Raw genomic sequence first — 14,097 nt, 5'->3', positions numbered from 1 at the left:
GGGGCTACCTCCCTAAGGCTTCACTGAGGATCTAGTAACCGCACTAAAGTCTAATTGCTCTGTTACTTTGCATCCTACTTTACAAGTTGGTGTCAACGTTGTTTCTGAATCTGGTTCTTTTCCTTTTTGTCTCCAAATTAAGGCCTTCGTTAAACATCACTCCGTGAGGAACTCCCACCTTCCACTGACCTTCCCGGAAAGCGATCACTTCAGGGGTTGTTATATGGAGGGGGAGATGGCCCTGGCGTTATTGTGACACAGATGAGTAACAATGTAAAAAGCAAAGAGTGTATTTGTTCTCCCCAAATTTCCACCACCTCTTACCAACCTAAGATTTCTTTTTTATTAGCCGTGTCCTCCTTGGCCTATACCCCTATTGATTGTTTGCGAAACATCAGCATCACCTGTGCCTTATTATTATTTATCACATATATATTACTGAAATGTTACTCTGTTATTACGATTCCACGGAAAAAATAAATTTCTGGTGACTTCCAGAAGCTTGCACATTCTTGGTTTAGGCTAACCCGGTGCTGTTTTTCTAATTGGTTTGGCCCCCAGGTCTCCCCACCACCCTCTCTCTGTGAAAGAACTTGGCATTCTGTTCAGTGTCATGAAGCTGGTGTCGCTCTGAGGTCGAGCGTTCTGTGGTTTCACGTAATCTGTCTATGAACTCACGAACCAAGTGTAGGAGAGAATTTGCCAGTACGGATAATTGTTGGGTCTTGGAGACATTTTGAACAGCACCCAAACACAACACCAGAGGTGGTCCAAAAGACACAAGAGAAATGATGTGAAATGCTGATTCTGTAAAAAAGATGTATGGTGAATGTCAGTGTGACCGAGTCAGCCTTTTGAGTAGTGCAGGGACCAGGACATTAACATTTCAAAAACACTGAAAAAAAGGGTCATTCTAGTTGTTTTCATTGTGTCCTAACAGTATCAAGCCTCTACTGAGGTGACACCATAAAAGAAACATGCCCAGTGGCACAGAGAGTGGGGATTTCTTCCCCTCCCCTCCCTCCTTCCCGCAGGGAGTAGGTACTGTTGGGAGCTCTTTTGAACAGTAATTTCCCCCTGAAGTTCGAGGAGCTTTCCTTGGGTGTGGTGCTTCCCTCCACCATTTGTATAGTTTCCAGCCTGCTATGATTTTATCTCTCAGCAATGTTCCAGGAGGTTTTAGTGAAAATATAAAATTGCCAAACCGCCTATCAAAGGGAGTTTGAAAAGAGACCTCTTGGGAAAGGACAGACTGAGTATTCTAAGTGGTCTACGATCCAAAGCATTTCCTGGGTTGAGTGTTTATCAAGGCTGAGCTTTACTTCCAAACTAAGCTTGAGAAGAATCTGGGACTGCTTCCCAGCTGATTGGGGGCGGGGAGAAGAGGAGGATGCAAATATGAAGGAACGAAGGAAATCTCACTCTCTGTTTGTCTCTTACACAGTTATCTGCCGAAATCTGTCTAGAGATATGGCTTGCAGAATAGAACCAGTTTTGGAGCATGAAGTAGGATGAGGCTGTTAAATGTTAATTTTAAAATTACATATAATATTTTAATTTTATTTTGGGAATGGAACATTGGAGAAGATTAGCTTTTAAATGGCTCAGCCTTACTCTTCAAGGTTAAAAAAATGCATAGAAAAGAGCATTATCTCCCTGTTAATTGTCGTTAATCTCAAATCATACCAGTTTTGTTTTCTTTCTTTTTTTTTTTTTGTTTTTTTTTGTTTTTTGCTGTGTCTCTTCTCATCTTAGAGTTCAAGGTCTAAATTGACACATTTGGAAAGAGTAAGGTGTTGGGAAAGTAGTACTGGTAAGTAAGTAGATGGTTTTTCCTTCCTGTCTGACTCAGTGTTAGAGAACTTGTTTTCAGACAATATGTTAATTTCAATACCTCGATGCCAGATTATATCATGACAGACATCCTGATATATAGAGTAGTTCCTTGCTCTCTTAGTAGAAATCTTATAAAGAAAACCTGTCTCCCTTGTTTCACTGTTTCTTTCCCTACAGAAGTTTTTGTAGTCACTACTCCTTTATCGAGAATTAAGATGTTGGTGGTACCAGAAGAAAACTTCTTTGGGCTGATTAGTTCCAGCTTCACTTCCCTCAATGGTGACACATTTTTATGTATTTTAAAGTTGTTTAACGCCCCACCCCCACCCCCCGCTATGCTGCTGGGCATGTGGGTTCCCTAGCTGAAGAGGCTGGCATTCTTGGTGAAAGACTTCAATCTAAATTTAGCTTCTTTTCAGAGGTTTCATAGAATACTTCCTTAAATGAAGTCACAGACTACAAAAGCTGCTGCTACGTGGGGCTTCCAGGTTTGTTATTTTTTTCTGCTCTAGAAATAAAGAAGCAGGGCAGGAAGGACCAGCTCTCACTCCCAGCTGCTCCAGGAGGTTCTGCCGTTGTAGCCAGAATCACTAGCAGCCTCTGTAATGAACTTAAAGATGAGAAGATTTGGTGGTAATCTGACAGAAATGGGAAACAGTCATGAGTCTCAGGGAGTCTGGGTGAAACAAGCCCTTTGTTTGGGTTGTATTGTAGGTTGTAGGTGGTAGTGGACACCGATAGGACTTCTTTTTGTCTGACACCTGTCAATGTACCTGGAGACCCTTTAGCCATGAATTAAAGCAGTATATTTACTTCGGGGGGCTAGGTGATACAACTGGAAGATCTTCAGAAACAAGAGAAAGAGTTGAAAATAGGCCTTTGGACTGTAATTGTAATCATGGGTGTTTTATACAATCTGTCTTTCTTCTGGAGTTACAGAAAAGGTCTTTTCAGGAAGGTTCCTTTCGGTATGGAGAGCTCCCTTACCTGTCAGTGCCTGAGGAGCCCAGGTTGAGATCTTAAGTGGGAGGAAAAAGGAGCCCAGGTTTCCTGCCCCGAGGGAGTCAGGGGTCCTAAGGACGGCTTGCTGTCACAGACTCAAACAGCCTTTCAACTTCTTATGTAAGCATCACGCTGTTTATATAATCTTCCATTTGGGAAATGTGTAATTATACTCTAAAAAAGTATTCCGATATCTGTCATTGTTAGATAACCACTTGTAGAATCTCATTCCCAGTTGTTTTCCACCCCCAGCATGGATCAACAACTTTTCCATAAGCATATTTTCATTATATAAGCACCCCTTTATTTAAATTTGTATTCTTTTAAAAAGGTTAATTTGTTTTCTTGGGGGAAAGGTAATATATAATGTGCACTTTTAAATTGCACAAGAGGGCTTACTTTGAAAAGGAAGGTCCTCCACACCTACCCCTGCCCTCAAATTCTCTTCCCCAGGGACAGTTCACCAGTAACAAGTTCATGTGAATGTTTGCAAAGACATGTTAGGTAAAAATGCTTATATGTATATTCTTCCTCTACCCTGCCCCTACCCACCTTTTCCAAAGGGAGACCATATTGTTCACAGTCTTGCTTTTTCCACTAAATACCACATCTTGGAGAGCTTCCCATATCAGTATAGAGAGAGTTGCCTCATTCTTTTTTTTTTAATTGAAGTAAAATTCACCGTGTGTGATTCAGTGGCTTTTAGTACATTACCAGTGTTGTCCAACCATCACCCCAAAAAGAAACCCAGTACCCATTAAGCAGTCATTCTCCATTCCCCCAACCCTAGCCCTGACAACAACTAATCTGCTTTTTGGCTAAGACTTTGCCTATTCTGGGCATTTTATGGAATCATACAATATGTGGCCTTTTGTGTCTGGCTTCTCTCACTTGGCGTAATGTTTTTCGGGTTTATTCATGTTGTAGTGTATGTCAACACTTCATTCATTTTTATGGCAGAATAATATTTCATTGTATGGATGTAGTACATTTTGTTTATCTGTTCATTGGTTGATGAACATTTGGATTGTTTCTGTTTTTTGGCTATTATGAATAATGCTTCTGTGAACATTCGTGTCCAAGTTTCTGTGTGACCACGTGTTTCAGTGCTTTTCGGTATATACTTAGGAGTAGAAATGCTGGGTCATATGCAATTCTATGTTTAAATTTTAAGGAACTGGTAAACTGTTTTCCACAGTGATTGCATAATTTTACCATCCCACCAGCAGCGTGTGAGCGTTCCAATTTCTCCATATCCTAGCCAACATATGAAGTTTAGGATGAGCTTGTCCATTTCTGTAAAAAAGGCAGTTGAGGTTTTGATAGGAATGCCTTTGAATCTGTAGATCCATTTTGGGGATTGTTGCCATCTTAACATTATTAAATATTACAGTCCATAAACATGGGATTTTTTCTATTTATTTAGTTCTCTGAAAAATTTTTATAACAACGTATTGTAGTTTTCAGTGTATGGGTCTTGCACTTCTTTGGTTACATTTATTGCTAACTATTCTTTCTAATGCTAATGTGAATGGAACTGTCTTCTTAATTATTTTTGGATGTCCATTGTTGGTGTATAGAAGTACAACTGATATTAGAACGCTGATCTTATATTCTGCAATTTTGCAGAGCTCATTTATTAGCTCTAATAGTTTTTATGTGGATTCTTTAGAGTTTTCTGTATATAAGGTTATGCCCTTTCTAAAGAGAGTTTTACTTCTTCCTTTCCAATCCGATGCCCCTTATCTGGCAAGAGCAGCCATTCTAGTCTTATTCCTGTTATTAGGGGGAAACCATTCAGTCTTTGACCACTAAGTATGATGTTAGCTGTGGGTTTTTCATAGATGCCCTTTATCTAGTTGAGCAAGTTCCCTTCTGTTCCTAGTTTATTGAGTATTTTTGTTTGTTTGTTTTATCATGAAAGGGTATTGGAATTTGTCGAATGCTTTTCTTCTGCATCAATTCAGATGATGTTGCTTTTTTCATTTTATTCTTTTAATATATTACATGGACTGATTTTTTAAAAAAATTATTTTATTTATTTATTGGCTGTGTCAGGTCTTCGTTGCTGCGCGCGGGCTTCGTCGGTGTGGGGGCTTCTCATTGCGGTGGCTTCTCTTGTTGCGGAGCGTGGGCTCTAGGCGCGCGGGCTTCAGTAGTTGTGGCTCTTGGGCTCTAGAGCGCAGGCTCAGGAGCTGTGGTGCACGGGCTTAGCTGCTCCGAGGCACGTGGGATCCTCCCGGTCCAGGGCTCGAACCCATGACCCCTGCATTGGCAGGCGGATTCTTAACCACTGCACCACCAGGGAAGCCCTGGATTGATTTTTGATTGTTGAACCATCTTTGCATTTCTGTGATAAAACTCACTTGGATATGGTTATAATCCCTTTAATACACTGCTGTATTTAATTTGCTCGAATTTCATTGAGGATTATTTGCAGCTATATTCACAAGGGATATTAGTCTGTGATGTCTTTGTCTGACTTTGGTATCAGGGTGATACTGGCCTCACGGAATGAATAAATACCATAAATTCTTCTATTTTTGGAAGAATTTATAAAGGTTGCTGTTAATTTTTCTTTAAATGTTTGGTAGAGTTTACCAGTGAAGCCATCAGGTCCTGGGGCTTTCCTTTTTTGGAAGTTTTTTGATTACTGAATCAATCTCTTGACTACTTTTAGGTCTATTCAGACTTAACTGTTTCTCCTTGCGGAGCACAGGCTCCGGACGCGCAGGCTCAGCGGCCATGGCTCACGGGCCCAGCCCCTCCGCGGCACGTGGGAACTTCCCGGACCGGGGCACGAACGCGCGTCCCCTGCATCGGCAGGCGGACTCTCAACCACTGCGCCACCAGGGAAGCCCCTTGGGCAGTTTTGATGGTTTATGTGTTTTTAAGGATTTGTTCATTTCCTTAGGTTGTCTAATTTGTTGGCATACAACTGTTCATACTATTCTCTTATAATCCTTTTTATTTCTGTAAGATTGGTAGGAATGACCCCAGTTTCATTCCTCATTTTAGTGATTTGAGCCATCTCTCTTTTTTCCATGGTCAGTCTAGATAAAGGTTTGTTGCTCTTGTTGATCTTTTCAAAGAACAAACGTTTGGTCTTGTTGATTCTCTCTACTGTTTTATACTCTATTTTGCTTATCTCTGCTCTAATCTTTATTATTTCCTTCTGCCTGCTTTGGGTTTAATTTGCTCTTTTTCTACTTCCTTTAGATGGAAGATTAGGTTATTAATTTGAGATCCTCCTTTTTCAATGTAGGCATTCAAACTGTAAGTTTCCCTCTTTGCAGTGCTTTTGCTGCATCTCATACATTTTGATGTGTTGTATTCTCATTCATCTCAAAGTATTTTCTAATTTACCTGGTGATTTTTTTCTTGACACACTTTTTTTTTAAGTGTGTTGTTTAATTTCAATGTATTTGTGAATTCCAGATTTCCTTCCTTTATTGATTTCCAGTTTCATTCCACTGTGGTTGTAGAAGATACTTGGAATTGTTTCAGTCTTTTAAAATTTATTGAGATTTGTTTTGTGGCCTAATATACGGACTGTCCAGGAGAATGCTCCACATGCACTTGAGAAGAATGCGTTTTCTGCCATTCTTGGATGGAATATTCTATATATGTCTGTTAGGTCTACTTGGTTTACAGTGTTAAGTCTTCTGTTTTCTTGTTGACCTTCTGTCTAGTTGTTCTGTCCATTACTGAAAGTGGGGTATTGATGCCTCCAACTATTGTTGTAGAACTTTCTATTTCTCCCTTCAGCTCTGTCAGTTTTTCCTTCATATATGTGGGGCTCCATTGTTAGGTGCATATATATTTATAATTGTTACATCTTGATGAATTGACTCTTTTATCACTATATAAGGTCTTTCTTTGTCCCTTGTAACAATTTTTTCTCTTAATGTCTGTATTGTCTGATACTAACATAGCTGATACTACAGCTGTCTTTGGTTACTGTTAGCATGGAATGTCTTTTTCTGTCCTTTCACTTTCAACTTATTCATGTATTTGGATCTAAAATGATTCTCTTGTATGGGAATTCCCTGGTGGTCCAGTGGTTGGGACTCCGTGCTTTCACTGCCCTGGCCTGGGTTCAATCACTGGTTGGGGAACTAAGATCCCAAAAGCCATGTGGGGCAGCAAAAAAGAAAAAAGAGAAGGAAAAAAAAGAGTCTCTTGTAGACGACATATAGTTGGATCATGTTTTGGTGACCACTCTGTTCTTCTTTGCCTTTTAATTGAAGAATTTTTTTTAATTAATTAATTTATTTTTGGCTGTTTTGGTTCTTTGTTGCTGTGTGTGGCTTTCTCTAGTTGCGGTGAGCGGGGGCTACTCTTCGTTGCGGTACGTGGGCTTCTCATTGCGGTGGCTTCTCTTGTTGCAGAGCACGGGCTCTAGGCATGTGGGCTTCAGTAGTTGTGGCACATGGGCTCAGTAGTTGTGGCACATGGGCTTAGTTGCTCCACGGCATGTGGGATCTTCCTGGACCAGGGTTCGAACCCGTGTCCCCTGCATGGGGATTCTTAACAACTGAGCCACCAGGGAAGCCCCTGAAGAGTTTAACACATTTACATTTATCTACTTGCTGATAAAGAAAGCTTTCTACCGTTTTGATATTTGTTTTCTGTATGTCTTATGTCGTTTTTTGGTTTGTGTTAAATCAGTTGGATCTCTCTGATGGACATGTAGGATGTCTCTAGTCTTATGCTTTTACACATGATTCTGCACTGAATGTCCTTGAATATGTGTCATCTTACACATCTGCAGGCATATCTGTGGGTAAATGTCTGCAACTGGAAATCCAGTTGCTGTTGGAGTGATGCTGACAGAAATAGGAAAACAGGAAGGGAGCACTTTTTTCTTCCTTTCATCTTTTAGCCTCTCTCTAGGATTTCCCTTTGGCAGAAATGAACAGGGAGCCAGCCAGCATGGGGTCCTGGAAATGTAGATTACAGAGCTCCAGCCCCAGCTTCACAGAGTAGAGTATAGCAGAACGGGCTTAGAGAGGATAGAAGATGGGTAAACAGTTGCACATAAGAAATCATCCTGTTCCCTTAACATCTTATTTCCAAATGTACAGACTGATTTCTAACTTCTTAAAATTCAATTAATTTTTTAATATCATGTTAGGATAAATCAATCTCATAAATTACAGATCACATCACAGATTTGTTAATCTTGTTATTCTGAATCCTATCCCTTGTTCTTACTAACCTTCTCTCTTGATTCAAGGTGTGAATATTACTTTAGACTTGGAGTTTTGTCTTTTGTGACTGAATTGAAAAAATGACTCTGGAAAGTGTTATGCATCTAATTGCTACGCACTGTGCCCCTTTTCAAATCAGGGATGAGGAAGAATGCTGTCAGTCCTGCATTAGTTTATTGGCCGAGCAATATATTTCAAGTCTCAGCCATATTTTACTTTCCTTTTCCCCCTGTTCCTATTATTCTGCCATTATCAAATACAGGCATACCTCGGAGACATTGTGGGTTTGGTTCTAGACCACTGCAATAAAAGTGGATATTGAATAAAGTGAGTCACGTGAACTTTTTGGTTTCCCAGTGCATATAGAAGTTATGTTTATACTATACTGTAGTCTATTAACTGCAGTAGCATTACGTCTAAATAAACAATGTCATACCTTAATTAAAAATACTTTATTGCTAAAAAAATGTTAACCATCATCTGAGCCTTCAGTGAGTCATAGTAACATCAAAGATCACTGATTACAGATCACCATAACATATATGGTAATAATGAAGTTTGAAATATTGTGAGAATTACCAAAATGTGACACAGAGACACAAAGTGAGCAAATGCTGTAGGAAAAATGGCGCCGATAGACTTGCTTGACACAGGGCTGCCGTAAACCTTCAGTCTGTAAAAAACAGGCAGAATCTGTGAAGTGCCATAAGGCAAAGCACAATAAAACAAGGTATGTCTGTAGCTTGCCTGAGGAGGTGACTTACTGCATGTTTTGGCATCTAGAGCACAGCAGAAATAATCTCTTAGACCTGGAAAAAAGTTTTATCTGGTGGGAGTATTCTAGAGCAACCATGCTTTCTGCTTATGCCTGGAACAATTCTGCTTAACCTTTTGTTTAAACCTATTGTCCTAGCATAGTTAGGTACATAATAGTACCTTTTCTTTTTCTAAAAAGGGCTCCCATTTGGTTGATATGGTCACTTGATATAAAACTTACCTAACTGGTGATCAAGCCAATTTCTCTGGTATTCTATTCTTAGAAATTCTGAAACTTAACTCCTCAGATGTTTAGCTTCGTCATAGATCACCATGCGAAGAAGTCATACAGAGGGGAGGCTCAAGTCTGGGGTCGGGATTAACATAGGGCCTGAGGCTAAAGGTGTATGTAGATACATAGGCATAACATATACAAGATCTTCAACATATGTGCTTTGGCAGGATGTACACCCGTACATCCAAATACATGCACATATCTATAAAGAGATTTTCCTGTCTTCAGTGTATTAATCCTTTAAAAATTGAAAGCCTTGGGCTTCCCTGGTGGCTCAGTGGTTGAGAGTCCGCCTGCCGATGCAGGGGTCGCGGGTTTGTGCCCCGGTCTGGGAAGATCCCACATGCCGCGGAGCGGCTGGGCCCGTGATCCATGGCCCCTCAGCCTGCGCGTCCGGAGCCTGTGCTCCACAATGGGAGAGGCCACAGCAGTGAGAGGCCCGTGTACCGCCAAAAAAAAAAAAAAAAGAAGAAAAAAAAAAGAAAGTCTTGAGTGCAGGGGCATATCAGGGAATACCTGGTATGGGCCACTTGTGAAGACTCCACGCAGCAACAGTGGCCAGTGTTGTTTAGGTTGTGAGCAGGGTGTGAGCTCCATTATGGTTTGACTAGGTCTGCTCTCCTGGTGCCTTTCACATATTTTCAAGGGATTTTCTTAAACTTTTCAGTGAGTTTGGAGATGTCTGTTATGAATGATTTTTTAAAAATTAATTTATTAATTCATTTTTGGCTGCGTTGGGTCTTCGTTGCTGCGCGCGGGCTTCCTCTAGTTGCGGCAAGCGGGGGCTCCTCTTCGTTGCGGTGCGTGGGCTTCTCAGTGCGGTGGCTTCTCTTGTTGTGGAGCGTGCGCTCTAGGTGCGTGGGCTTCAGTAATTGTGGCACTTGGGCTTCCGTAGTTGTGGTTCGCAGGCTGTAGAGCTCAGGCTCAGTAGCTGTGGCACACGGGCTTAGTTGCTCTGCGGCATGTGGGATCCTCCTGGACCAGGGCTCGAACCCGTGTCCCCTGCATGGGCAGGCAGATTCTTAACCACTGTGCCACAAGGGAAGTTCCCTGAATCAGTTTTTTAAAAGAGAGGAATGACTTTCATTTTTTTAATTGAAGCATGGTTAATTTACAATGTTGTGTTAGTTTCAAGTGTACAGCAAAGTGATTCATATATATATATGTGTGTGTGTGTGTGTGTGTATATATTCTTTTTCAGATTCTTTTCCATTATAGGTTATTATAAGATATAGAGTATAATTCCCTGTGCTATATGGTAGGTCCTTGTTTCCTTGTTATTTACTATTTTATATGTAGTAGTGTGTATATGTTAATCCCCAACTCCTAATTTACCTCCCCCCCAAAGAAAAATGACTTTTGAAAGTGTTCTCATATAGGCAAATTAGGTTAACAACCTTATTCTTCATCCTTTTCACAGTTTGGGGATATTTGTCACGTATTTTCTGGGTCAGCTATGGATAAATGCAAATGAGCTTGCTGTTGAGGTGTAATAAAATGTCTCACTCCCCTGATGTGGTTCCTCATACTCAAGAGAGCAAGTGAGATTTTGTTAAGGGTACCCTTTTCTCTGGGAAGACCATTTGATGCCACTTTGGAATTGGCTTTGGGAAGGCTGGGACCAGCTTAACATTGCTTCCTTCCTATAACTGCCCTGTATTGCACAGGGCAGCCCTGCAGCCAGGACAGAATGATCCTTTCCAACCGGGACTGTTGGAGGCCATTATCCACCTTCCTCTGTGTCTGAGAACAGTTGTCTTCCTGTTGTTGTGTTCGGTGCGAGGGATTTGCAGGAACTCCTTATGAGTCTGGATCATGAGGAATCAACCAAGCCCAATCAGGAAGATCACAATGTAGGTTTCATATTTTTTAAAGTAAGGCTTTCGTTTCCAGGAAAGAATGCATGCTTTGAGATGCTCCCACCGAGGGTTCCTCGTGGCAGGGGAGCTAATGGGTCACCCAGTGAGGGTGGGGAGAGCCCTTTCTGTGTTTGATGTGCAGGTGGTGTGGGCAGTGGGTTGTCTTTGTTAAATCCTGTTCCTTTTGGTGACACAGGACTGCACCTTTACCATAAACCGATCACAGAATCTAAGTAGATTATTTCCATGTGGTTAATAACTATAACTACATTTGGATTTCTCCCTACCATTTCCCACAATTACTTATCCAATCTGGGAAAAATACAAAGGGAATAATATGTCACCTTCACTGCAGTGATGAGCAGGTAACAAAAAACATGCCAAGAGCTTCTTAGCTTTGATTTAATCCACAAATCACTTGGGGAAAACCATCTGAAGGAAGAAAAGAGATCTCAGAAGGCAATGAATTCATCACTTGGGGGCTGGCCACCAGCCTGCTTTGCCTAAAATGAAGACCCTCTGCTGGCTGGCTCTGGCGGCAGCCAGAGTGTAGGCTTTTTCCTTGTGGTTCGTGTGACCTTGTGTTCCCAATATTTACCAAATATTTGGAATAGTTTTCCAAAAAGTTTCCTCCTTGATTTCCCACGGTGTGCACGTTCAGACCATAGAAGCACCTACTGAGATAAAATTTCACAAATGAGAGCGTCTCCTGATGATAGGTTTTTAGATTTAGATTTACAGGGGCTTAGAGTAGTTTAACGATAGGCTAAGTTTTTCTAAGTCTTTGATAGTTTCCATTTGCTTCCTTAGATAATCCGTCTTGACGAAGAAGTCTTCACAATCTTGATTTATTTCCTTAACTTCAGTAGTCATGAATCGAGCATCTACTTCTTGCAATAACTTTTTTCTGTACGGTGGAGGATACCAAACAATAGAAGGGAGTTGATCAGATGTAGTCCCTGCTTTCTAGACTCTTACTTGGGGAGGGGAGGGAAGGGGAGGAAAACTAGCAGATTGTAATACATGTTCCACTGGAGGTAAACAGAATCACAAGTATATAGGGGGCCAGCAAATTCATTCCATCTGGATGGGCTTGAGGAAGCTTTGTGAAGGATGTGGCATTCAAACTTGGCATTGCGTTACTGGATGGAAATAGGTAGAAGGGTGAGGGGGTGGGAGGGCATTTAAAGTAATGGAAATAGCTTGAGTGAAGGCTTAGAAGCGGAACAGCACTTGGCATTTGTTTGTGGGGAGGGGGACGATGAGTTCTGTGTGTGGGATCCTAGTCTTGGCCAGAGAAGCTACAGTAGAAGACGAGCTATTTATTGGAGTCCATATGTGTGGTAAGTATCCTCTTGCTGTTTAAGTACCAACGATGACACATAATAATAAAAATGTAGGGGCTTCCCTGGTGGTGCAGTGGTTGAGATTTCGCCTGCCGATGCAGGGGACGCGGGTTCGTGCCCCGGTCCGGGAAGATCCCACATGCCGCGGAGCGGCTGGCCCCGTGAGCCATGGCCGCTGAGCCTGCGCGTCCGGAGCCTGTGCTCCGCAACGGGAGAGGCCACAACAGTGAGAAGCCTGCGTACCGCAAAAAAAAAAAATAATAAAATAAATAATAATAATAAAATGTAATATTTGAGCAGAACTCAAACATCTGTCATTATAAGACAGAAATCAAGATGCAGTAAATATGGTAGTTAAGGACACAAGATTTTATTTATTTATTTATTTATTTATGGCTGCGTTGGGTCTTCGTTGCTGCACACGGGCTTTCTCTAGTTGGGGCTACGGTCCGTTGTGGTGCGAGGGCTTCTCATTGTGGTGGCTTCTCTCGTTGCGGTGCGTGGGCTTTAGGCGCGCGGGCTCAGTAGTTGTGGCTCGCGGGCTCTAGAGCGCGGGCTCTAGAGCACATGCTCAGTAGTGGTGGCGCACAGGCTTACTTGTTCCGCGGCATGTGGGATCTTCCCAGACGAGGGCTTGAACTTGTGTCCCCTGCATTGGCAGGCGGATTGTTAACCACTGCGCCACCAGAGAAGTCCCAAGGACACAAGATTTTGAAGCTGGATTGCCTGAGTTTGAATCCTGAATAGCTGTGTGACCTTGGGCAAGTTACTCAGTCTTTCTGATGCCTCAGTTTCCTCACACATAACATGGGGATAATAGCACCTACTTACAGATTTATTGCAAGGATTAAATGGCTAATATGTAAAGTATTTACGACAGTGCCTGGCATACAGTAGAGTGGTATATAAGTATTAGCGACGAGTAGTAGTAATAGTAGTAGTAGTGTGATGATAACATTAGTATCTTTTTTAAATTCATTAATTTATTTTTGGCTGCATTGGGTCTTCATTACTGCACGCAGGCGAGCGGGGGCTCCTCTTTGTTGTGGTGCATGGGCTTCTCATTGCAGTGGCTTCTCGTTGCAGAGCACGGGGTCTAGGCGCGTGGGCTTCAGCAGTTGTGGCTTGCGGGCTCAGTAGCTGTGGCACACGGGCTTAGTTGCTCCACGGCATGTGGGGTCTTCCCGGACCAGGGATCGAACCTGCGTCCCATGAATTGGCAGGCAGATTCTTAACCACTGCGCCACCAGGGAGGTCCCTGATAGCATTAGTATTTGGGTATAATGTGCAATTTGAGTTTTTTCCTCTGAGAAAGATTAGATTAGCCTTTCTGTAGGTGACATATTCTGTGTAATTTTGCATTAGTGAAGTTGTAGCATCCTAGGCCTGTAAGTGCACGAAGACTCTTGTGAAGTCTTTATTTACTGGAATAAAAATGTCTGTCTGAGAACCTGGGTGCTTCGCATTGCAGCTGTCTAGTTACCGACTGCTTCCTGGGACGTAGCCTCTTGTGAAGGTTGGTTGGTTGTGTAGCTTATTGTTTGTGTGTGTGCAATGGAATAATAAGGAAGAGAATGATGTTGTGTGTATATGTAAAGTGTTTGGTTACAAGCAACAGAAACTGAGTTGGGCTAATTTAAGCATCAGATAATTTATTAGAAGGCTGCTGAGAACTCCTAGAATGGCTAGAAGGCTAAGCACCCAACTTGAGAAAAGGCAAGAACTGAGTAGCCTGGGTGTTCAGGAAGCACGACAGCCATTTCATAGGCAAATAGCCTGGTCTGTGTGCA

At 41.9% G+C, this 14,097-nt stretch overlaps 1 protein-coding gene and 1 pseudogene across 6 annotated transcripts in view; both read left to right on the top strand.

Annotated features, from left to right (window-relative positions):
• The window catches only part of SMURF1 (SMAD specific E3 ubiquitin protein ligase 1), a 102,102-nt gene that overhangs the window by 20,168 nt on the left and 67,837 nt on the right, over positions 1–14,097 (top strand). The gene's annotated exons all lie outside the window — the stretch shown is intronic.
• The window catches only part of LOC149747374 (KANTR integral membrane protein pseudogene), a 71,873-nt pseudogene that overhangs the window by 20,162 nt on the left and 37,614 nt on the right, over positions 1–14,097 (top strand). Inside the window, exon 2 of the transcript XR_016387748.1 lies at positions 143–14,097. This exon is cut by the window's right edge and continues 37,614 nt beyond it. The product of XR_016387748.1 is annotated as a KANTR integral membrane protein pseudogene (transcript). The remainder of the gene's footprint in view (positions 1–142) is intronic.

The sequence above is a fragment of the Delphinapterus leucas genome, chromosome 15 (assembly GCF_059928025.1).
Source record: "Delphinapterus leucas isolate spDelLeu-1000000601 "Yukka" chromosome 15, BTC_Dleu_Yukka2, whole genome shotgun sequence".
Lineage (NCBI taxonomy): Eukaryota > Metazoa > Chordata > Mammalia > Artiodactyla > Monodontidae > Delphinapterus > Delphinapterus leucas.
The sequence above is the reverse complement of the archived record's forward strand: the minus strand, read 5'-3'. Positions and strand labels throughout refer to the sequence as shown.